The sequence below is a fragment of the Rhinatrema bivittatum genome, chromosome 6, assembly GCF_901001135.1.
Source record: "Rhinatrema bivittatum chromosome 6, aRhiBiv1.1, whole genome shotgun sequence".
NCBI classification, from domain to species: domain Eukaryota; kingdom Metazoa; phylum Chordata; class Amphibia; order Gymnophiona; family Rhinatrematidae; genus Rhinatrema; species Rhinatrema bivittatum.
This window is the reverse complement of record NC_042620.1, coordinates 300,493,998-300,519,192: the sequence shown is the minus strand read 5'-3', so window position 1 is coordinate 300,519,192 and position 25,195 is coordinate 300,493,998.

The following is a 25,195-nucleotide window of genomic DNA, read 5'->3' as shown; positions in this document are numbered from 1 at the left end:
GGGATGAGTCCGGTGTTGGTTGTGCGGAGTGTTCTCTGGGTGGTTTGGAAGTGTATGGCCGGGCTTGGCCAGTCAAATTTTTCGGTGTGTAGTGCTTTGTGTATGAGGGTTAGCATTTTGTATTGTATCTTGTGTGGGATGGGCAGCCAATGCAGGTTTTTTAGGATTGGTGTGATGTGTTCAGATTTTTTGGTGTTTGAGAGTGATCTTGCCGCTGCATTTTGAAGGAGTTGTAGTGGTCTGAGGAGATGGATGGGAGGCCCAGTAGTAGTGCATTACAATAGTCTAGTATGGAGAATAGTAGTGCTTGGAGAACTGTTCTATAATATGGGACATGGAGAAGTGGTTTGATTTTTTGAATATCTGTAGTTTGAAGAATCCATCTTTTATTATAAATTTGATATGTTTCTTCATGTTGAGTTCGTTGTCTATGATTATGCCGAGATTATATGTATTTCTACATATAATCATATAAATCATAAAATCATATAAATGTAGAAAAAGAGATCATCATTTGATCTCTTTTTCTACATTTACTAAAGATTTAGGTAAACCAAAAAGCGAGATTAAAACCATAAAAAAGAGAACATTTATTACTTCTGAGGACTTTCTTGAGTCGGTGATTCCTAAATTACCTATGGTTCTGCTAGAAGATGTGAATAAATCAATTGAAAACTGGAATACCATCATCTCTGAAACTCTAGACTTGGTATCCCCAATGAAAACCATGACTTTACATAAACAAAAATCCAAGTCTCCTTGGTACAGCGACAAACTACATAAACTAAAAACAGTGCTACGAAAGAAAGAACATTTATGGTGAAAACAGCAAAACACCCTTACCAAAAGCAATTACTACTGTATTTTAAGAATATACAGGCGAGAGGTTAACTTTGAGAAAAAACCATATTATGCTAACAAAATTATATTAGTCAACAATAACCCAGCTACATTGTTTAATATTGTTAAATCTTTGACATCACCAGATTCTCAAGTAACTTCTGACATCGATAACAATAATTGTAATCAAATAGCATTATACTTTCAATCAAAAGTTATCAACATCTCCCAAGAATTTAAAAACCTGCCCTATCCCAACTATAATGATCAAGAACCTGTCAATCACTAGTCCTCTTTTGACATCGCTTCAGTTGAAACAATTCAAAAAATTATCAACAAACAAAAACTAACTAACTCTCCACTGAACCTTTGCTCTGGACAGCTGTTTAAAAGCTTAGGAGAAACTTACCCTGAACCTATTTGTGCAATAATAAATCAATCATTAGAAACTGGTACTTTTCCAAACTGTCTAAAGCAGTCTTCAATTACACACATCCAAAAGAAAAAATCAATAACTTTTACAGATTTTTCTAATCTGAGACCAATTGTCACGCTAATTTTATTCAAAACATTCGAATCCATTGTTCTTCACCAATTAAAAGAATACTTATCAGATCATAATTTAATACATCTGAATCAACATGGTTTCAGAAAGGGCCACTCAACCGAAACCCTTCTCCTTTCATCTTTTGACACATATATTAGGGGCTTTGACTCAAACACTGACTTTTTACTAGTGTTTTTAGACATCTCTGTGGTGTTTGATACGCTAGACCATAAAATCCTGATTTCAAGACTTCAGTCTATTGGCCTAAAAAACACTGTTCTAAATTGGTTCAACAGTTATCTTACAGTCCGCTGCTATAAAATCAATATTGGAACCAGCCACTCTCAAATTCACATGCAAGCCACAGGAGTTCCTCAAGGATCCTCCCTGTCACCAATACTATTCAATATATATCTACTTCCTCTTTGCCAGATACTTTCTGCTTTAAATGTCAAATTCAAAATATTTGCAGATGACATACAGATTTTCATTCCATACATATCCTCCTGGGCAGACACCCTCTCTCTAACACAAATTTACACCAAAACCATTGAGCAATGGCTTGCGCATAGTAGGCTCAAACAATGCAAAAAAACCTGAAATAGTGTTCCTAAGTGTAATCAATAATCCTACTAACAGCCCACCTTCATACACTCATATAGGAAAAAAGAAGATTTCCATAAAAAAAAGTGGCTTGGAACTTAGGAGTCATGGTAGATACAAATCTATCACTAACTCATCATATCGCCAATCTCGTTAAAAATTTGTTTTTTAAACTTCATACATTGAAACAGTTAAAACCACTGCTATTTTCATCTGATTTCCAAACAGTACTCCAGTCCCTGATTTTTTCCGGACTGGACTACTGTAACGGTCTATATCTTGGCCTTCCAGAATCTACTGTTAAACCCTTGCAGCTAATTCAAAATGCAGCAGCAAGGGTACTCACCGGTTCACCAATGAAGCAACATATTATGCCCATCTTATTCAGTTTACATTGGCTGCCTATAAAATACAGAATCAAATACAAAATACTAACACTAACACATGCACTCATAAATAATCAAGATACGATTTGGCTATGCACCTCCTTGAGGTTTTACAAACGTGTAAGAAACCTTAGATCCATTAGCAAGAATCTCCTAGAAGTCCCATCTGTATGAGTCACCAGATTCAGCATCACAAGAGAAAGGGTGTTTTCCATAGCAGGGCCCATATTATGGAATTCCCTCCCAAACATCCTAAGGCAAATCTCAGACGTAAAAGAATTTAAAAAATCTCTAAAAACCCATTTGTTCAAAGAAGCATTCGCAGCTACGAGCCAATAACTCAATTTACAGTTCACCATCAGAAATTACTTATACATTAGATATTTCTTATTTAGGTTTTTCGTAGTCTTCGATTTTTCTGGCTGGTTCTTGATATTTTTGGTAATTTAAGTTCAGGGAATATAGATTGTAGTAGTTTTAACGGTTGGTGCCAATAAGATAAAATAAATGCTATTTAACTAGGGAGGTTAGGAAGTCCTATCCTTTACAGGGCGAAATAGGAACAAACCGGGGAAACTGGTAATTACGTTGGTGCACCTGACTACTAAAATGTCCCTCTTAGATGGTAGAGGTGGCATTTGCATACACATGTGTCCATCCATATAAAATTGTATGTACAGCCTATTTTATACCATGTGCATATATATACACGCGCATGTTATAAAATAGCCATATCCTTTGACGTGAGCCGGCATACGTGTATACATGGGCAACCACATGGCTTTTTCAAAATTACCATCCTTATATCCATCTCCATACACAATGCTGAACTGCCACATAATAAGAAAATACAATCATACATGTTACTTGAACCTGAAGTCCAGCCAACAAATTAATGCTGAAAGATCAGAGAGCATACTACAGCCTATAAAGTTGCAATTTCCTAACCATAAACCAAAGTATGCATCAGAACCAGGGTCTTAAACTTTATCTTCATCCTTTTGGAAGCCTGTAGAGACCCCACATTACCAGAGAAATATGATTGCTGTTTTAGTTGTATTTATTGTCTTTGTCTTTTCTTTTAGAAGATTCTTATGTAGAAACTGAAGAACAGGGTGTGTAAGCAGTTCGTAAGGCTACATTTTTTTGTGGTGCTGTTATTTGTCCCCAGATGCTGAACTGTGGAGGAAAAATGTAAAACAAATAATTTGAAGAGAAATCCTTCCATCTTTCTGATGTGATTTTAATATCCTGCAGAGATGACCGCTCCCTGAAAAGATGTTATTGTACAATGTGGTAGAGATCTGGTTTAGAGTGAGGGACTAAGAAGCAAAATCCATATACTGTCACTGACTCACTAGGTAATTTGTAAAAGTTTTTTCCTGACATCTTAATTCCATGTTATCTTAAAATATTTGTCTAGTCTTTTTTTTTTATTTTTTTTTTTACAGCAAACACCATTTCTTAACATGATGCATTAGTTTCTAAGCTAGGTCTTGACTAAAATATCATAATGACATGGAGGCTGACTGTGTATGCTGCGAGTCACTTTATTCTATTTTCAAAGAGTTAGTTGCATGTTTCTTAAGTATATTAGGACATAGCCTATGTACTAATGGTCATTAGCTTTAATGTCAATGTTAAAGGGCATGTTAGCCACATAAACAGCCAGTTCCCTAGCTGAAACACCAACATGATGCAAATAATTAAAATATGTTAACAACCTCATTAGGTGTATGCTGACTGTACTTTTCAGCATTAGTACTTATGAGGATTAACACAGTCCATCTAAAGTTAAATATACCTTGTTAGTGCATATACCCCTCTACAAACATGACTCTTTTGGGAAATTTTTATTTTATTTTCAGTTCTTACACAAAAAGAATAAAAGTAGTAACATACGGATGATCTCCAAATACAAAAACTAAACGGCAACCCAAACTACAAGAAGTGGAATAATCACCAAATAGCATAGAATGTGTTTAGCAAACAAGTTGGCCCACCCCTTTGTAAAAGGAAATAAGTTCAACCAGTAGACCTGCACCAAATCTAATATAATCCTCAAATCTGATCATAGAGTTCTGTTATGTTCGTGGACCCTTGGGCCGGCTGAGACTGCAGGTGTCATGCTGTGGATACCACAGTGGGCGTCGCAGCCGGGAGGTGGCGCTGAGGAGAGACTTTGAAGATGGCTTCACCACTGGAAGCCCGAGGTCCCCCCCAGGAGGAGCCCGTAGGGACCCGGGCCTCTTGGTCTTAGGTGGATCCTATGCGACCAAGGATCAGAAGAGCAGACTGCCGAGGTAATCCAATGATGAGAAGATGCCCAGGAGGTCAGAAGAGACTTCACCCTTGGAAGCCCGCGGTCCCCCCGGGAGGAGCCCGTGAGGACCCGAGCCGTTGGGGCTTAGGAGAACCCTCTGAGTGGTGATGAACAAGTACCTGCGGCAGTGGGAAGAGATGAAACCGAAGTCCAGGAACAAGCCAAGGTCGGGAGCCAGAAGTCAGATATCAGATGCCAAAACCAGGGACAGAAGCAGGAGCCGGAGTCGAAGAATGAAGCAAGGTCAGGACCCAGGAATCAGACGTCGGATGCCAAAACCAGGGATGGAAGCAGAAGCTGGAGTTGAAGAACGAAGCAAGGTCAGGAACAAGCAGGAACCGGGAAGTAGGTAGCTACTCCGAAGAGTCAACCTCGTTGCAAGGCACTGGTTAGCTGTGGCTGCCGGGTTTAAATAACCCGGTAGCATCTGACGTCAGCAGGGAGGCGTCCTCTGTTTTCCCGTGCTGAGAATGCACGTTTCTTGAGCAATGACTTGGCTGGAGGTGCATAGAGTGTGCCTAAATAGTTTGTCTTCCAGATCTTTCTCTGATTGGTTCAAAAATGCCAGAGTCTGCCCTCTCCTTAAAGAGGATTCTTTAGACACTAATGACTTAGCAAATTATAAACCATTTTGTAAATTAGCTATGATTTCTAAAATTATGGACAAGGTGGTTTTTGACATGTTGAATGGCTTAAACAGACCACTGTTTTACATCCTTCTCAGTTTGGTTTGCATAAGACACAGCATACAGAATCAATATAAGGGATGTGCAGAAGAAAACAAATTGTTTCAGTTCATTCATTTGTTTCACTGCGATCCAAATTTGATTCAATTGTTTTGAAACAAAAAAAAATAGTTTGTTTCATTAGTGTTGCATTTCCCGGCTGCATTTGCTCCGCGGCCGGGCCTGCTCACCTCTCTGTCTCGCCCACCAGCAGCGGACTCCCTTCTGCTGCAGCTAGTTCACGGCATCCCCGGCTCCCCCGCTCACCGATGTTGGTCTCACAGTGGAGCTCCCAAAGGGGCTCCGCGTCTTCCTGCTCCTCGGACCCACCCCTAGGAGCATGCATGGCCGATGTCGCCCTACTTAGCAGTGGAATTGGCCCTGGAAGAATGGCGCCCCTGGTTAGAATGAGCACAGCATAAATTCACGATCTTCACAGACCACAAGAATCTCAGTTATTGAAACCCAGACAGGCCCGCTGGGCGTTGTTCTTCGAGTGCTTTAATTTTGAACTCCGCTACCGCCCTCCAGCAGAGAACAACTGAGCGGATACTCTCGCTCCCTCGATCCAGAAGATATGCCCAAAATGCCTAGACACATCATCGATCCAGCCTGCATAACCCTTGCAGTCACGAACACAGTGCCAGCCGGGAAGACAGTGGTCCCATGCAATCTCCGAGAATGCGTCCTCTGTTGGGCCCATGACTCAAAGTTGGCCAGCCATCCCAGCCTGGCTTGGACCCTTGAAATGTTAAGAAGACATTTCTGGGGGCCCAACATGGTTAAGGACTCTCGCAATTATGTGGACTCCTGTCCCATCTGTGCACAACAAAATCCTCTAACTGGTTGCCCTTGGGAACTCCTCCAACCTCTGCCGGCTCCAACTGAACCCTGGTCAAGCATCTCTATGGACTTCATCATCAATCTACCTCCATCAAAGGGCAACATGGTCATCTAGGTTATTATCAACCGCTTTTCTAAAATGGCCCACTTCATTCCATTACAGAATCTTCCTTCAGCTCCTGAACTGGCAAAACTCTTTCTGAAAAATGTCTTCCGTTTACATGGTTTACCCAAGGAGATCATTTCCGACCGTGGGCCACAGTTTGCGGCCAAGTACTGGAAGTCTCTGTGTAGAAAATTTGATATCACTCTGAATCTGACTTCGGCCTACCACCCTCAAGTGAATGGTCAAGCTGAGAGGACAAACTGCTCTCTGAAGACTTTCCTAATCCTGATCAACAGGACGACTGGGCCTACCTCTTACCATGAGCCGAATAATCCCACAATACCCTCATCGCCTCTGCTACCGATGTCTCTCCCTTCTCCGTGGTATTCAGCCGCCAGTCACGCCTGCCTCTACCAGTGCCCCTCTGTCCCATCACCTGCAGCCCAGTCCACAGCACAGATGATTCACTGTTTTATGGAATCAGGTCAAGGAGAGACTGGGTCAGGCCACCAAGAAAGCTAAACGCTTTACTGATGCTCACCGCAGCACTGCACCTCTGTTCCACCCAGGCCAGAAAGTTGGCTCAGCACAAAATATATTAAGCTACATCTGCCCTCACAACGATTGACTCCCATCTTGTGCTCCTACCATGTGACAGGGGCCGACCAATGGCACCGGTAGCCCCTGTGAATTAGTAAGTGCAAAGGCTATCGGCCATTTTGAATACTGGCAGCCGACGGCCCGAGTAGAGGAGATCACTCCAGGACCCCCACTGGACCACCAGGGACTTTTGGCAAGTCTTGGGGGGGGGGTCAGGAGGGGGGGGGAATTGTAGTTAATTACATTTAAAGTTGGGATGGGTTTTTTTTTTGTTTTTCCAACTGCAATGGAAAACAAATATGGAATGCAACTAATGGACAAATCGGGTTTCCCCCTATGAAAACGAATGCAACAGATTTGGGTCCCTGCGCAACGAATACCAAATAGCAACGCATCTTTTCCCTCTGCACATCTCTAGTTTTCAGTAATGTAGTCAGAAACTAGAACGTGCTTGTGAGGCATCTCAGATTCAGCCAACGCAGCAGGTTGCTGCGTTGACTGATATACTTGGCATATCAGAGTCAGATCATACATTTTTTTTGTGATCCTTTGTCTTTATCCTTGGTTGTTGATGATGCTGGCACTGGAGTAGATTTAGAGGTAGGTGGACCCAGAGAAACAGTGGCAAGGGCATCACTCATCCTCTATAACTGCTCTGTCACCTGCTGACCCTCACCAATATCAACACTTGCCTCTCTTTGCTCCATCACTGAAGAGCAGCCTAAGATGCTGGTAACATACTCCAAAACTATGCCTTCAGCTAACAGTTGTCCCATTTCTTCTTCTGGTAATCCTTTAAAAGGAGATTCAGATTCAGATTATGCTTTTGTCATTACTACTTTTGCTACTTCTTCAGTGCTAACTAAAGAAGATTGTGCTGCTGGTGGTTTTAGGAGATACCAAGGTAAGTAGTGTTCCTTAAAAAGTGCTTTTAATGTTGTTCTTTTTCATAAAAACCTTCAGAAGCATATGTCAGTCTCTAACTTGTATATCTACTGAAAAGTGGAAGGAAAAGATATTTTTGAGGAATTTGATTGGCTCTTGATAATTTAAAAATTTGTTTGTTGAAGATATCATAGGCATTTTCCACAGAGGCATTGTTTGTTTCATGAGAGACACACCATCTAGATTGGTGAGTTTGTATTTGATTTAGCAAATTTTTTTAATTGTTTGAATTTCATGCAAACCCCTTTTTTATTTGAAATAGGAAACTAAGGAAGCACAATGGTGACCAAATGAAAGAGTTTTCTCTCTGATACAGCTGTTGTAAATTGCTATGATAGTAGCAATTGGAGTTTCTTGAGAAGCTTAGAAGTAGACTAGCATATTTAAATGATTTCAAGTTGCCTTCATTGTGTACAAGCTAAGGGTCGGATTTTAAAAGGGTACACGCGTAACCCTTTTAAAATGCCTCTGCGCGCGCCGAGCCTATTTTGCATAGGCTTCTGGCACGTGCAAAGCCCCGGGACACGCATAAGTCCCGGGGCTTTCCTGGAGGGGCATGTTGGTGGGGCGTGTTGTGATCCGCGCGTCATCGGGGGCGTGTTGGGGGGCGTGTTGCGGCCAGTGCATCATATGGGGAATGCGACGTGGGCGTGGTTTCAGCCTGGGGGCATTCCGGGGGCATGGCCATGGCCTCCGGACCAGCTCCCGGATCGGAACATGGCGCGTGGCAGCCAGCCCGGCGTGCGCAAATTTACGCCTGCCTCGAGCAGGCATAACCTTCGCAACAGAGGTAGGGGAGGGTTTAAATAGGGCCAGGGAGGTGGATTAGGTAGGGGAAGGGAGGTGGAAGGAAAGTTCCCTCCGAGGCTGCTCCGACTTCGGAGCGGCCTTGGAGGGAACAGGCAGCGTGTGCAGGGCTTGGCACGGCAAGTTGCACAAATGTGCACCCCCTTGCGCGCGCCGACCCCGGATTTTATAAGATACGCGCGGCTAAGCGCTTATCTTATAAAATCCAGCATACTTTTGTTCGCGCGCGCGTAGATTTATAAAATCTACCCCTAAGTATATTTCAAGTCAATATCACATATATAAGCTTTCAATTGTGATTCATGCTTCTGCGTTTAGTAAAGAAATGCAAGTTAGAGACTAATATATGCTTCTGAGATCAAATTTGAAGGTTTTTCTGAAAAAGAACAACTCTAAAATCACTTTTAAAGGAACACATTGCAGCAGGATTTCATCACATAATAATTTTAAAAAGGAAGTTTTTCTGACTCATGATTTTGTCTGGCAACCAAGTCTGTGAGTTCTCACTGGCTTGGCATCTGAAGTTTTTTCCTCCTAAATAAAGAAAAAGTAAAAAAAAAATGTTTTTGTCATAAAAAAAAAATACATTATATTCAGTCCATTCCCCTAACCCCTTCCTTTCAAAGAAACTGGTGTAGTTCTAGCATGAGGGATTTTATGCTCTTATTTTGGATTTTGTTCAGCAAAATTTCTGCTACTGTTAGCTCTTATTTAGTCAAAGGGAAACAGTCATGAAGCATCTCTCAAGCATATTATTAATTAGGGTATATAATATAGATGGCAGTTTTCATACTTATTGTGGATCCTGCAGTGCTCATGGAGTTTCCCTTTGCAAACAAAGCCAGCATGCACATTATGGGAATATTTGTACCCATGTACTTTGTATCTGCATGGAAGAAAGTGCACAGTATGCATATGAAATTATGTGTGAAGATTTGAAAATGAAATGTCTACATGATTTTTTCATTCCTCTGATCTCTCTCTGCTCATTTTTTATGGGTGAAATAACATGTCTTTTTACCTGAGAAAGGAATGAAGATAAATTTTGAAGCCATATTTTAAATGGGTAAACATGTGATTGCCTATGTCAAAACCTTAAATTATTGTGCCAGGGACGGTTACTTTGATACTGGTACTCGAGCACACATGTACACTTGTATGCCAGCTCGCACTAAAGGACATGGCCATATTATAACATGCATGTGTATATGCAGGCATGTTTAAAATAGGCTCTAAGCATGTACATGTGTGCACTATTTTATATGGATGCTTGCAAATGCCACCTCTACAGCATAAATATGGGGATTTCAGTAGATATGCACACTGTCATAACTACCAATTACACTAGTTTGTTCCCAGTTCACCCAGTTAAGGGATCGGACTTCCTAACTCTCTCTGTTAATTAGCCTCCATTTTACCCTGTTAGCCCCGACCCTTAAAACCCCGCTCACCTCTTTAGAGTTATTTGTTTTCTTACTTCTTATCTCACCATCTTGGCCAGGTAGACGGTAGTATACTTCTATCACTATACTCTTCCCCAACACAAAAGGGATTTCTACTCTTAATTTGATTGAGCATTTAGTCTCATGCAAGATCTTTATCCTGTTGGACTCTAAGCCATCCCAGACATAAAGCACCACCCTTCCATGAAGATGCTCTTCTCTGTCATTGTGATATAATTTGTACCCAGCATAGCACCGTCCCATTGGTTATCCTCCTTCCACCATGTCTCTGCGATGCCAATTAAGTTCATGTCATCATTCACTGCTATGTAGCGACCAAAAAAGTCAGATCAGTGTTCTGACAGTATTCAAGCCCAAATCTGGCCGAGTTTCGCTCTATGCGAAGAGCTGCCTCAGGGGGCTACTAAAATCAAAATTAAAACACATATATCAGAAACAATAAAAGACATTCAAAAGTGTGTAAATGTTACAAACAATAAAAATCATAAGATGTGTAAATCAGCATGCAAATTAAAAATGTTCTTTGTTATGACAAACGTTAAGAATAAATACTTAAAATATATAATGTGTGAAGACATCACTATGGCACATAAAATAATGCAAAAAAACAGATTACACGTGTGTAGTTCTTTTTTTTTTTTTCTTGAGTAACTTTTTCATTACAACTACAAAGTAATAACACTTTGTAACAGAAATGTTGAGAGTACACTACAAGGAAACATACGATTTTTACAAAGTAATCAACCAAAAAGGAATAGTTTTCCCAACACTTTGTCATCATAGAAGAAATTTAAAAGAGGGGGGAGGATAGAAAATAAGAGGAGATCAATAATACACTATATAAAGCAAATAAAAAATGGAAGCATGAGAGACACCCCACAAGCACGTATCAATCTGTGACTCACATTCACTATAAATTAATAGCAGGTCCTGTCATCCTAGCATTCCAAAACTCCCTCAGCTGTTCAGCACAGAAGAAAATATATGTGTTACCCTGTAATTTAATTATGCATTTGCATGCATATCGCAGAAGGAAACTTGCACCCAGAGAAATAACTTCGGGTCTCATATTTAAGAAAGCCTTACGGCGCATCTGGGTGGACTTAGCTAAGTCTGGATAGACATGAACTAAGCCACCCAGAGCAGAATTGATGGACCAGAGGCAGCATGGTTTCACCAAGGGAAGGTCCTGTCAGATAAATCTGATCAACCTTTTTGATTGGGTGACTAAGCAATTGGATCGAGGAAGAGCGCTCGATATCATCTACTTGGATTTTAGCAAAGCTTTTGATATGGTCCCACACAGGAGGCTGGTGAATAAAATGAGAAGCTTAGGAGTGAGTGCCGAGGTGGTGGCCTTCAATACTTTTCTCCAGTGTTGCAATTCTTTTAACATGATGATGAAGTTATGCTGCCTGTGCAGTGCTACCAGTTATTTTATGGTCCAGTTCTGATTTCTTTTCAACTTCTATGAGCTGTATCTTGAAATCTCCCAAATCCTTTTGAATATCCACACCCAGTATAAGAACATAAGAACATAAGAAATTGCCATGCTGGGACAGACCAAGGGTCCATCAAGCCCAGCATCCTGTTTCCAACAGAGGCCAAAAACCAGGCCACAAGAACCTGGCAATTACTCAAACACTAAGAAGCACCCATGCTACTGATGCAATTAATAGCAGTGGCTATTCCCTAAGTATAATTGATTAATAGCCATTAATGGACTTCTCCTCCAAGAAATTATCCAAACCTTTTTTGAACCCAGCTACACTAACTGCATTAACTACCTTCTCTGGCAACAAATTCCAGAGCTTTATTGTGCGCTGAGTGAAAAAGAATTTTCTCCGATTAGTCTTAAATGTGTTACTTGCTAAATTCATGGAATGCCCCCTAGTCCTTCTATTATTCGAAAGTGTAAATAACCGAGTCACATCTACTCGTTCAAGACCTCTCATGATCTTAAAGACCTCTATCATATCCCCCCTCAGCCGTCTCTTCTCCAAGCTGAACAGCCCTAACCTCTTCAGCCTTTCTTCATAGGGGAGCTGTTCCATCCCCTTTATCATTTTGGTTGCCCTTCTCTGTACCTTCTCCATCGCAACTATATCTTTTTTGAGATGCTGCGACCAGAATTGTACACAGTATTCAAGGTGCGGTCTCACCATGGAGCGATACAGAGGCATTATGACATTTTCCGTTCTATTAACCATTCCCTTCCTAATAATTCCTAACGTTCTATTTGCTTTTTTGACTGCTGCAGCACACTGAGCCGATGATTTTAAAGTATTATCCACTATGATGCCTAGATCTTTTTCCTGGGTGGTAGCAGTATAGTGTCAGCATTGACTTTAATCACATATTTTACCTGCAGTAGCTCTTTTCAATATTACCTGAAGTGATACTTCTGGGTCTCTGCTCAGTGCCATTTTGATTGGAGAAGGAGGATGATATTTAAATCGTTTAACTCCTGCAATTTCTTGGTAGCCATCTCCTGTATGTCATAAAAATTGGTGCACAGCCGGAAAGAAGAATAAGTAGATGAGGGATCTGATGCTAGTTTAAAAAACTCAGGAGCTGAACACTCAAGCAATCATCTTGAACTGTGCTCACTAGTGCCCCCCATGTGCACATCTCTATTGACAAATGCAGTAGAATACTGGAGTTAATTAAGTAGAAAAATGTTTAAGAAATAAGGAATTAAAAATGATGTAGCTCTTTAAAATGGCTGTATTTCCTTTTCTAATATAGTTTTTTTTTATTGCAGACTTACTAAATGTACTTTTGTATTTCCCAGAAAGAGCTTTAGTTAAGTTATTCTGAGAATTGCCAATGATCACAAAATCCTTGCCTAGAGAACATCCTGTAGTAAACCCCAGGGTATGTTGTATTGTTGTGTCTGCCAGCACGTTAACATTTTCCAGTTTTTCTTTCTATTCCTCTAGTTCTCATGTCACTGGGGTGAACCATGAGGATGTCAGAAACAATCAAGCAATAATTGTTCTATAAGCATACAAACTAATCCAAGCAAACTGCTTTTAAGTTCCCATAAATTTTTACATCTGATCATGGGGGGAGGGTAATGTTATAACTTCCTCTATAATGGACATTTTGCATGCACATTGTATTTATGCACTTAAGATCGCTTTGAAAATTAAGGGGTTAATAACTAAGCAAGAGCAGAAATTCACTCATGTAAAGTTATACCTCTTCTTTAAAGAGCATAACTAGTGCACACTCACTTATGTGTACATACTTTTTAAACTAAAGAATGCACATAAGTGATAACTCCTCTTCAGTTCTGAACTGGAATGCCTTTGCTTAACTCATGTACATGTAACAATGAATTATGCTTGTATTTTTACATGAACTGAGCCAAAGCCAATTTTTTCAAATCCATTTGCATGCCTAAAGCCAAGTTTCCTGCATGTAAAATGCTTTAAATATTATTGCCAAAAAGCACAGTATTACAATATGTCCAGGTAAAATGGTTTGGATAAAAATGCCAGCCTTTGTCTGGCTAAAATCATGCACAGGTTTACACAGAGTGTCCAGTTTAACCAGATTAAAATGATTCAATTCCGGTAGCATGTTTAGGTATGAGGAGGAAAGCAGCATGGATGGATACTTGCCATTTTCAAATGTACATGTACTATTTTTCCAACCTCCCTCCATCTTCCTGATTAGTCACCTGCACAAATAACAGGCACAATGTGTGTGGTCACTTTTAGTGCTCATATGGAGACATTTTCAAAATGATTTACATGCTTCAAGTTGGGTTTTACTCAAGTAAATGCACTTTGGGGTAGATTTTAAAAAATTGTGCCCGCGCATTCCTTTGTTTGTGTGACCGGAGCAAACAAGAGTACGCTGGATTTTAATAGATACGCGCGTAGCCGCGCGTATCTTTTAAAATCCGGGGTCGGCGCGCGCAAGGCTGCACAAAATCGGCAGCCTACACGCATAGCCCTTTGAAAAAATGCCCTTTTATGCGTGTAAATAGGCATTTGAAATTTGCTATTGAATTGTCAATAGGTTTTACAGATGCAAGTGCACCTTAAAAGGTCAATTTTCAAAGACTTGTGCACATAAAAATCAGCACTAAGACATGTAAATAGCATATACCCATGTATATGCTATTTTATAAACCTCAAAATACAAGTGTAAGTGAGGGTACGTGAGTAAATTTGCATATGTAAAAAAGGGGCATGAACAGCATTTATATGAGTAAGTTGCTCTTTTATAATCAATATATGCATGTACATTTGGTAGCTTACTCATGTAGATTTACACTTGCTCTATATCTGGACTAAGGGGGGCATTTTCCAAGGAGTTACTGTGGGTGATAATTCTGCAAATCGTGCTAACAGCCGTTAACATGATTTGTGAATTTTTAATTTTGTATTGGGGTGGAGCAAATGTAAAGTAGGGAGGATTTATTGTGTGCCTCCTAACATGGCTAATAACTACACCTCTTTCATTTGTGTTATGTTGTGAGAGAGAGAGAGAGAGAGAGAGAGAGAGAGAGAGAGAGATTTGCTATAGTGCCTCCTCCCTAGACAGGTATTTGTATCCCTATGGGAGGCCCACCTAGTAACTCGAGGTGAGGGTTAAGTATTAGTGTAGGGGGGTAGAGGCCACTTTGACATTCAACGTGAGATGTACGAACAGAACAGTGGTCTCTTGTGAAGATTTGCTGGCCTTCGAAGTGAGGAAACTCACTCCAAGATGAGATTTGGGCAAGGTTCTCTCAACCTAGCTTGAGGGACTCTCTACCTGGGTAACATCAAGCTAGGTTGAGAGAACCTTGCCCAAATCTCATCTTGGAGTGAGTTTCCTCACTCCGAAGGCCAGCAAATCTTCACAAGAGACCACTGTTCTGTTCGTACATCTCACGTTGAATGTCAAAGTGGCCCCTACCCCCCTACACAAATACTTAACCCTCATCTCGAGTTACTAGGTGGGCCTCCCATAGGGATACAAATACCTGTCTAGGGAGGAGGCACTATAGCAAGTTTCTCTCTCTCTCATTCTCTCTCTCTCCAGGCCTGTCCAGAAACATCATGAACCATGATATATACTGGCAATGTAGCCCCATTTGGGCTAATAGTGCAACTTGCGATAAGAGCTTTTTGCATAGCTGATATCGCAATTTGCGATACACATGCTTATTAGCATAAGGTACACCCCTTTTTGGTATCGCATGCGATACCAATGCGATATTGGAAAATGAGGCCCTAAGTGACCCTAAATATCTTGAAAGTGAAATAATGACTAGAAGGGGGGATCTGGATGAAATGAGGGGAGTTCAGGCTGAAAAGCCAGGAGGATCTCAATAACCTGCAGATGGACTGGGTGAACTGGTAGACTAATTGGTAAAACTGGAAATTTCATTGCCACACGCATGCTAGAAAATCTCCCGACTTACACGTGTAACAGCCAACTCACAGAGGAAGGCATAAATGTATGTAAATTACACAAGGTTAAATCTTCACATTAATATTTTTAAAGTTAGACATAAAAATATATAAGAATAGCAGTTGTGCACTACTTATCTGGATAAATTCCTATTTAACTCTTGAAAATGGCCCTTATCCAGACAAGTTCCGACTTCTCTCGAGGTGGGGATTAGGTAAGAGTGGAGGGGGTTAGGGGCCACTTTGACATTCTATGTGACACCTACGAACAGAACAGCGGTCTCTTGTGAAGATTTGCTGGCCTTCGGAGTGAGGAAACTCACTCCAAGATGAGATTTGGGCAAGGTTCTCTCAACCTAGCTTGATGGACTCTCTACCTGGGTAACATCAAGCTAGGTTGAGAGAACATTGCCCAAATCTCATCTTGGCGCGGGCCATCCAGTGCCCCTACCATGTGACAGGGGCCGGCCAATGGCACGGATACCCTGTCACATGGTAAGGGCAAAGGGCCATCGGCGCCATTTTGATTAGTGGAAGCCGACGGCCAGGGAGTGGGATATCACTCCCGGGACTCCCACTGAACCACCAGGTACCTGTAAAATGTTTTTGGGGGGGTCGGGAGGGTGGGGGAAGCAAAGGGATTAATTTTAAAGGGTCAGGATGGGTTTAGGGTTATTTTTGTGTGCCGTTTTTCCCGCCCTCCCCCAAAATGATAAGAGAAGTCCCACGAACAATATTGTGGGGTTTTCCTACTGTTTTGTGGGAGCCCCCAAATTCAGACTATTTTGAAAATATCGACGATATTTTCAATTGTCCGAAGCCCGATTCACATCCCTAATATTAGCCAATGGTTCCCAAGAGTTTTCTTTTGGTCCATATCCTTCCCATGACAGGAGGTATTCCCAAACTCTGCCTCTCTTCCTTACATCAAGGATGGCATCAACCTTATATTCGATGTATTCTTCTGCATCAACTGGTGTAGGTTCAGGTGTCTTGGTGGAATACTCTCTAAGAGCAAGCCGTTTCAGCAGCAGAATGCATTGTGAATTCTCATAGCTGGAGGGAGTCTTCGACTATAGGTGAGTGAGCCCAACCATTGGAGAATAGGAAAGGGTCTGACAAAGCATGGAGCAAATTGAGCAGATGGAAGCTTAAGTATCAGATGTTTAGTAGAAAGCCAAACTTTATCTCCAGGCTGGAATTCAGGAGCCTTGCTTCAGTGAGTGTCATAGCCTTTCTTTGTTCTTTGTCCTGTTTTTGGAGCTTCTCTTTAGTCTTTCTCCAAAGTTGCTGTATATTTTTGGCAGTAGATTGAGCTGCCCGGGACAACACAGAAAGTGGAAGTGGTAAAGGTTTTCATCCGTAGACCACTTCAAATGGAGTAGATCCAGTAGATGACGCTGGATGCAAATTGATGGCAAATTCAGCCCAGGGCAACAGTTCAGCCCAGTCATTCTGTTGTGAACCGACATAGGCGCGGAGGAATTGTTTGAGAGTTCTATTCATTCTCTCAGTTTGGCCATTCGACTGAGGATGATACGCAGAGGTGAAGTCAAGTGTGATGTTGAATTTCTTACACAAGGCTTTCCAGAACTTTGCTGTAAATTGAGCTCCTCTGTCAGAAACAATATGTTTAGGCATGCCATGTAGGCGAAAGATGTGACTGATGAATAGCTTATCAAGTTCCATGGCTGATGGTAAGCCAGGAAGGGCCACGAAGTGAGCCATGTTTGAAAATCGATCCTCTGTAACCCAAATGGTATTGTTATCTCCGGAAAGCAGCAGGTCCACCACAACATCTGTTGCAATATGGGTCCAGGGCTCCACCGGTGGGTCGAGGTTTCTGTCTGGCACATTTGGAACAGGAGGCTACGTAAGCTAGGGTGTCTTCTTTCATGGTGGGCCACCAGTAGTACTTTTGTATCTTGGCCAGTGTTCGCCGTTGACCAGGGTGTCGACCAGTTTCAAATAATGAGCCCATCTTAGCAATTTCTTACTTAGATTGCAGGGTACAATGGTCTTGCTCGGCGGTACAGGATGTGTAGCTGAGACTACCACTCTCTTAGGGTCAATAATATGCTGGTGTTCATCAGGTATGTCCTCTGAGAACAAAGAGTGAGATAATGCATCTGCTCTGACATTCTTGTCACCAGGGCGATATTTCAGCAAAAAGTCAAATCTGTTGAAGAACAGGGACCACCTCACCTGTCTACGGTTAAGGCGTTGAGCATGACAGAGGTACTCCAGATTTTTGTGATCAGTGTAAATAGTAATCTGATGTTGTGCACCCTCAAGCCAGGTTCACCATTCTTCAAATGCCATTTTTATTACCAACAGTTCTTTATCCCCAATGCTGTAGTTCTTCTCCACTGACGAGAAGCGTCAGGAAAAGAATGAACAGGGGTGCAAGATCTTTGAATCTCTGGTCTCGCTTAGCACGGCCCCTACACCTACATCAGAGGCATCAACATCCACAATGAAGGGTCAAGTAGGGTCTGGATGGGGCGACATGGTTTGCTTTGAAAGGTGTCTTTTAACTTCTGGAACACAGTCACAGCTTCCATAGACCAAGTAGCAGCGTTGGCTCCCTTCTTAGTCATTACTGTTAATGGAACAGTCAACGAAGAGTAATTTTTAATAGTAATTGGTAAATCCCAAAAATCATCTTAGAGCTTTTAGGCCCGTGGGTTGTGGCCATTTTTGAATATTCTCAAGCTTCTGAGGGTCCATTTGGAAACCATTGTTTGAGACAATGTAACCTAAGAAGGGCACGGATTCTTTATGAAATTCACATTTGGACAATTTGGCATACAAACGGTTCTTGCAAAGTCTCTGCAGAACTCTTTTGACATCTTCCTGATGGGATTGCAGGTCCTGAGAAAATATCAAGATGACGTCTAAGTAGACAATGACACATTGGTAGAGTAAATCATGCAGAATATCGTTCATCATGTTTTGGAAGACAACCGGCGCCTTTCACAAGCTGAAGGGCATCACCAGGTATTCAAAGTATTCATCCCGAGTATTAAAAGCCATCTTCCATTCATCGCTAGAGTGGATGCAAACTAAATTATATGCTCCTTTTGAGGTCAAGCTTGGAGAATATCTTGGCTCCCTGTAACCTATCAAATAGCTCTGAGATGAGTGGTAAAGGGTAGCTGTCCTTTATGGTGATCTCATTCAGACCTCTGTAGTCAATGCATGGACATAACGTTCCGTCCTTTTTCCCCACGAAGAAAACTTCTGTGCCGGCAGGAGACTTAGAAGGTCTTATGAAGCCTTTCTGGAGATTCTCCTGGATATACTCTGACATCGCCTTATTCTCCACTATGGAGAGGGGTAGACCCTTCCTTTGGGTGGTTCCGTATTTGGCATCAAATTGATTGTGCAGTCATATGAACTGTGTGGGGGTAACACATCAGCAGCTTCGTTTGAGAATACATCTTGGTAAGATGCATATTGAGGCAGAAACCCAGGCAACAACAGGGTAGTTGGCATGCATGGTATTGGAGAGACTTCCATTAAGCATTTGCCATGACAGTCTGGACCCCAACCCGAAAGCTCCAAAGCAGTCCAGTTGAATTGTGGCATGTGTTTCTGCAGCCACGGTAGCCCAAGTACTAAAGGGTGCATGGCCTTCTCTAGAACAAAGAAGGAAATAGTCTCTGTATGAAGATCACCGGTACGCAAGCTCACTGAGGCATTCATGGAGCGGGATGCCAGTGGTCGGTGTTCCACATTCACGGAGCGGAAGGCTGGAGTGGCATTCACGGAGTGGGATGCCAATGGTATACCACCTTCATGGAGCGGAAGGATGGAGGGCTGCCATCTCCAAAAAAAGAAAGCAGAGGGGCGGGTAAGAGTATGTAAAATTACCGGTCAGGACATAGGCTATAGGTATTGCCAATTAATAGGCTTGTTCAATATTTGTTGATTGTTAATGTGGCTCGCGAGAATGAGCGCTACTACCTGGAGATAATACCCTTGTTCAATGTACATACACACGGTTAATGAGACTCCATCATTGCTCTAGGCTTCAACAGCAAGAGGAAATGTGGAAGAAAAAAAAAGGATTTGCATTCACAAAAAAGCGAGGTGTAACTTGCTTGTTACGGCGGTTACTTTCCCAAAACCAAATAAGCCGATACTTTACTTTCAATACATATCCAGCATAGCTCTCTGCTTCAATGGCAGGGGAGAAAGTCTAATACTTCACTTTCAACGCATAGCTCTCTGCTTCAACGGCAGGGGAAATGTGGAAAAGAGGATCTGTATATGGACAACAACCAACAAGGTCTGAATTGCATAGTCTGGGTGAACAAAGGCATGGGTGTAGCCTGCTTATTGCTGCAGTTACTACCCCTAATTAAGCTAGATAATTCACTTGGATGTGGTTCCAGCACTACTCTCTACATTGGTGGTGGGGTGGAGGGGAAATGGAACTAAGGGGTACTAAAAGCCAGGCGTAACAAGTATGAGAAAAAAAAAAAAAAGAGTGCATGGCTTGCTGGGCAGACTGGATGGGCCATTTGGTCTTCTTCTGCCGTCATTTCTATGTTTCTATGCTTCACTGGTTCTGTAAGCAGAGTTACTTCACCCGGTAAGGGCTCTCCATGAACAGAGGGCAATAGTAATGGAGGCGTCATAGTAGTGGCAGGGATCCACAAATGTTCCACTAGACGTTTCAAAATGAAATTTCCCCCTGCCCCAGAGTCTACCAAGGCAAGGGTCTGATATTCCAAAGGCCCGCAGATTAAAGATACTGGAAGAGAGAGTGGAGAAGAGGGTGCAGTTAGACCTAAGAAGAATCCTTGTCTCTCTTTAGAAGTCAAATGACTGTGGCCCAATTGCATTGGTTCTTCTTTGCCAGCAGCAGGATCTGGGAGTGTAGGCCTGGGTACAGACTTGACACAAATCTCTCCCTGGAGTGCTCTTCTGGGACTCTTGACCTCTTGAACTTTGTCGCAAATTTGGCGATCAGTCTTTGCTGCCAACTGCATAAGTTCCACTAAGGTCTCGGGCATCTCATGAGTCACCAGTTCATCTTTCAACTGGGAATTCAGGCCTTCAAAGAATAAGGTTTTCACGCACCAATGTAATTCAGAAGCCAACATCTTGAATTCAATGGCAAAGTCTGGTAAAGGTTTGTTACCTTGTTTTAGATGAACCAAAGCTGATCCTGCTATCGAGTACTGGGCAGGGTCATCAAATACTGACTTAAACAGTTTAAGAAACCTGGCAAGATCATTCAGGATAAGGTCATTGCGCTCCCACAGTGGTGAGTCCCAAGCCAGTGCTCTTCCGTCCAGATACGAAAGGATATAGGAGGTCTTGGCAAACGCTTTAGGGAAATGGTTAGGTTGCAGAGTAAAGTGCATGCAACATTGATTGATAAATCCTCTACACTTCCAAACTTCACCCGTGAAGCATGTCGGAGCAGATAGAGGCACTGTAGATTTGACTGTCACTTCTGGCGGTGTAACTTCTTTACCTGCGGCAGCCAGTTCATTCATCTGTGTGTGTAGCTGATTAAAGGCAACAGTCAAGTTGTCTAACGAATTCTGATATTTGGAGATTTGCTAGGCCAGGTCCAGAATGGTCTGCAAAGCGGTGAGCTGAGCTGAATACATGGAGTTAGCAATCTGTTATGGTTATGAGGTGAAGTGGATTCTTGGGTACTGCGGTGATGGCGACTCCCACGGGGAGGAGCCCCATGAGGAACTGCAGTACTAGGCTAGACTCTATACATGCAGACACAGAGAAGTTGTATTTATTGTACAGCTCAATGGTACTGCCCAGGGAGTGGGCAGCAGTGAAGGTAACCCAATGAAGTAGTCCAGGGGTCCTCAGCAGAGGAGACCAGCCTCACATTCGAGTAGGTGATAGGCAGCGCGGCGTAGCAGGGACAGGTCCCGGATGTAGACACAGAGCACTGAAGCTGAAGGTGAGAGACTGAAAGGGTTAGTACTCACTGAAGCAGACAGCTGTATAGTTGAAGGTCTTGGCAGGCAGAAGAAGTTCAGTGGCAGGCACCATATTAGGGAGAGCAGGCCCTTGAGGAGCGAGTACCCGGTATCCCAAGATAGGTACCTGAAATAGAGCAGAAGGGCCCCTGAGAAGCGGGTTCCCAGGGTTAGTGAAGAATACCCCGAAGGGCAGAGAGAGGTTCCTGTGGCAGCTGGGAAGTAGCAGAGCAGCTTAGACCAGAGGCAATCCAATCCTTGCTAACTCAGTTTGTTAGCAAACGAAGGGCAGGTTAAATACCAGGATGTAATGACATCACTTGGAGGGGACGCCCCCGAGGTCCCTCCATGACGTGGATAAAGACATGGGTGGCGTGTGCGAGCACATCCTAGAAGGCCCTCACATGGTGAACACCGTCGCTGTTGCCGATCCAGGGACACCGGAGAGAGCTGCATGAAGACGTGGCAGCAGACATCTTCCCAAAGCTTGAGGAGAGAGAAGAAAGAAAGGTGAGGCACAGAGGTCGAAGCCGTCTGAGAGCGAAGGGCGCAACAATTGCCCATCCCAGCAGGCATGCTTCTGTTAAGTAGTAAGTCTCACCTTTTTTTAATCATGTTTCTGTTAAGAACAATATATGTAAATCATGGGAAATAATCAAGTTTCTATCATGGACATACTTTGAAATAAGATGCCACACAAATTGGATGGGGGAAAGGATGGGACATAGGTATAGGAATAAGGTTAGAATAGGAACCGTCATGTAACTTTAGTACCCTAAAGTCCAGGTCACCATAACTACCTCTGCCAGTAAGCTCAGAAATAGAATATATATCAAGCCAATGCAAAGTGTAGTCACTAGGGATGTGAATCGTTTTTCAACAATTAAAATTATCGTCCGATAATTTTAATATCGTCTTAAATCGTTAAAGAACACGATACAATAGGAATTCTAACGATTTATCGTTAAAAATCGTTAAATCGGGTTAGTGCGCACTAACAGAAAATGATACAAATTGACACTTTTCAGGTCAGTTAAGGTCAGTTTAGGAATGAATATGTATTCCTATTGGCTGACTGCCCTCTTATTTATTGATGTTACCAAGGTTCCCACTGAGGTGATGGTTGGGGGGATGGGAAATGGAAACGGTTGGTAGCTTGACAAAAAAAGTAATGTGATCAGTCAATGTGACTAGAACTTGTGCCCTATCCTTGATACTGGGAGTGTTGTGATCTTCCTGCATGCAGTGCCCTATCCCTAATACCAGGAGTGTTGTGATCTTCCTGCACACAGTGCCCTATCCCTGATACTGGGAGTGTTGTGATCTTCCTGCATGCAGTGCCCTATCCCTAATACCAGGAGTGTTGTGATCTTCCTGCACACAGTGCCCTATCCCTAATACCGGGAGTGTTGTGATCTTCCTGCAGGCAATGCCCTATCCCTAATACCAGGAGTGTTGTGATCTTCCTGCACACAGTGCCCTATCCCTAATACCGGGAGTGTTGTGATCTTCCTGCACACAGTGCCCTATTCCTGATACCGGGAGTGTTGTGATCTTCCTGCACACAGTGCCCTATCCTTGATACTGGGAGTGTTGTGATCTTCCTGCACACAGTGCCCTATCCCTGATACTGGGAGTGTTGTGATCTTCCTGCATGCAGTGCCCTATCTCTGATACTGGGATGTTGTGATCTTCCTGCACACAGTACCCTAACCCTAATACCGGGAGTGTTGTGATCTTCCTGCACGCAGTGCCCTAACCCTGATACCGGGGGTGTTGTGATCTTCCTGCACACAGTGCCCTAACCCTGATACCGGGGGTGTTGTGATCTTCCTGCACTGAGCAGGGATACGGCACTGCGTGCAGGAAGATCACAACACCCCCGGTATCAGGGATAGGGCAGGGCACAAGTTCTAGTCACATTGACTGATCACATTACTTTTTTTGTCAAGCTACAAACTGTTTCCATTTCCCATCCCCCATATATTGTCAGTGGGAACCTTGGTAACATGAATAAATTAGAGGGCAGCCAATAGGAATACATATTCATTCCTAAACTGACCTGAAAAGTGTCAAATTGTATCATTTTCTGTTAGTGCGCACTAACAATGGTTAGTGCGCACTAACTCTCTTTAGTGCGCACTAATCGGAAAAACCGATTTTTTTAGCTAAAAAATCGTGCCAAACACGATTTTCTTCTCCTTCCAGACGATTTTGATTGTTAAGACGATCGGGCACACGATTCACATCCCTAGTAGTCACATTAAAGTAAGAGAGAACCAACAAAACCAACAAAAAATTGAGACAAGCCCAATAATTACATTTGAAGAAACCAACAGCAAGGCTCACTCATGAATCATGAAGTGACTCACAAAAGGGGCTTGCATTCCTTTGGTGCAAGATCCACCAGTAGTAATCCACCTCAAGAATGGTTTGCAGAGTTAAAGTTTCCAGGACAAGAAGTGATAGCCCCACCTCCAAGAGCCATGGGAGAGGATCAGCAAAGACACTGTTTAGAAAAGAAACAGCAGGGTCTTCCAGCAGTGATGCACAGATGGGAAGTGCCAAAGGCTAGTGAAAGGTTTAGGCCTCTGGGATGCTTTGCAGAGTTAAAGGTTCCAGGACTTGAATTGACAATGAAGGATAGCCCCATCCTCTTAGCACCATGGGTGAGGAACAGCAAAGACACATACTTTATTCATTTTATAAAATTGCATGCATATTTTAGGCATATAATAATTGTAACATGTGCATGTAATAACCCAGTGTTAAATACAAAACATGTACTTTATAGAGCATGTGTGCACTCCATTTATGAAAATACTTGTGAGTGTACTTGTAATCTCCATTTTACCAACACTTCTAATAGGCCACCCATATCTCCACCAATTAAACCTGACCCTTCAGCAATTCACCCTGATCTCCTACCACTTAACTCAGAAATACCTACCCAAACATTTCAGACAAAAGACAAGTCCAGTTTCACTTTAATTTCTTAAGTAGCTAAGGAAAAATGTAAAGAGAAGTTTAGTAATGTATACAACAGAATAGTAACATCTGAACCCTGTCCCAGAATACCCCTACATCACAAAATAGCATATACAGGGTGTGTAGGCTGATTTATGCATGGGAACCTTTTGAAAATTAATCCCACATGTAGAACTCACTTATGAGCCAGTTTACCATACTACAGATGGACAGCTGGCTAAATAAAAGTTCATCTTTAACCTTGTATAAAAGCTGCAACATTCCTTAATGGTCAGAGTAACAAGAAAATGCTGAAAACTTGAAAGGTGTTTTATACTCACTAATGCTTTTTTATGGAGTCCCCACATTGGTTCTAGCTTTTAAAGAGGGAAATAAGAGTTGCTGTTTTTAAACCATCTTCTTGATGTGGACAGGATGGGGCTTCTGAACAATAAAATAATACTCAGTAACACATAGTAAAGGTCTATAATTCAGATATGAAGACTTTGATTCCTGCAAATCATGCAGGTTCAGAACCATATAATTTTGAGACCTATTCCTCTTGTATCATAGAAGACGCCACAATGGCCATAATGGATATGCCAGAGTCAGTCATTATGAGGACTGAGTATTGGCTTGTATGGAAATATAAAGGTTATTGCA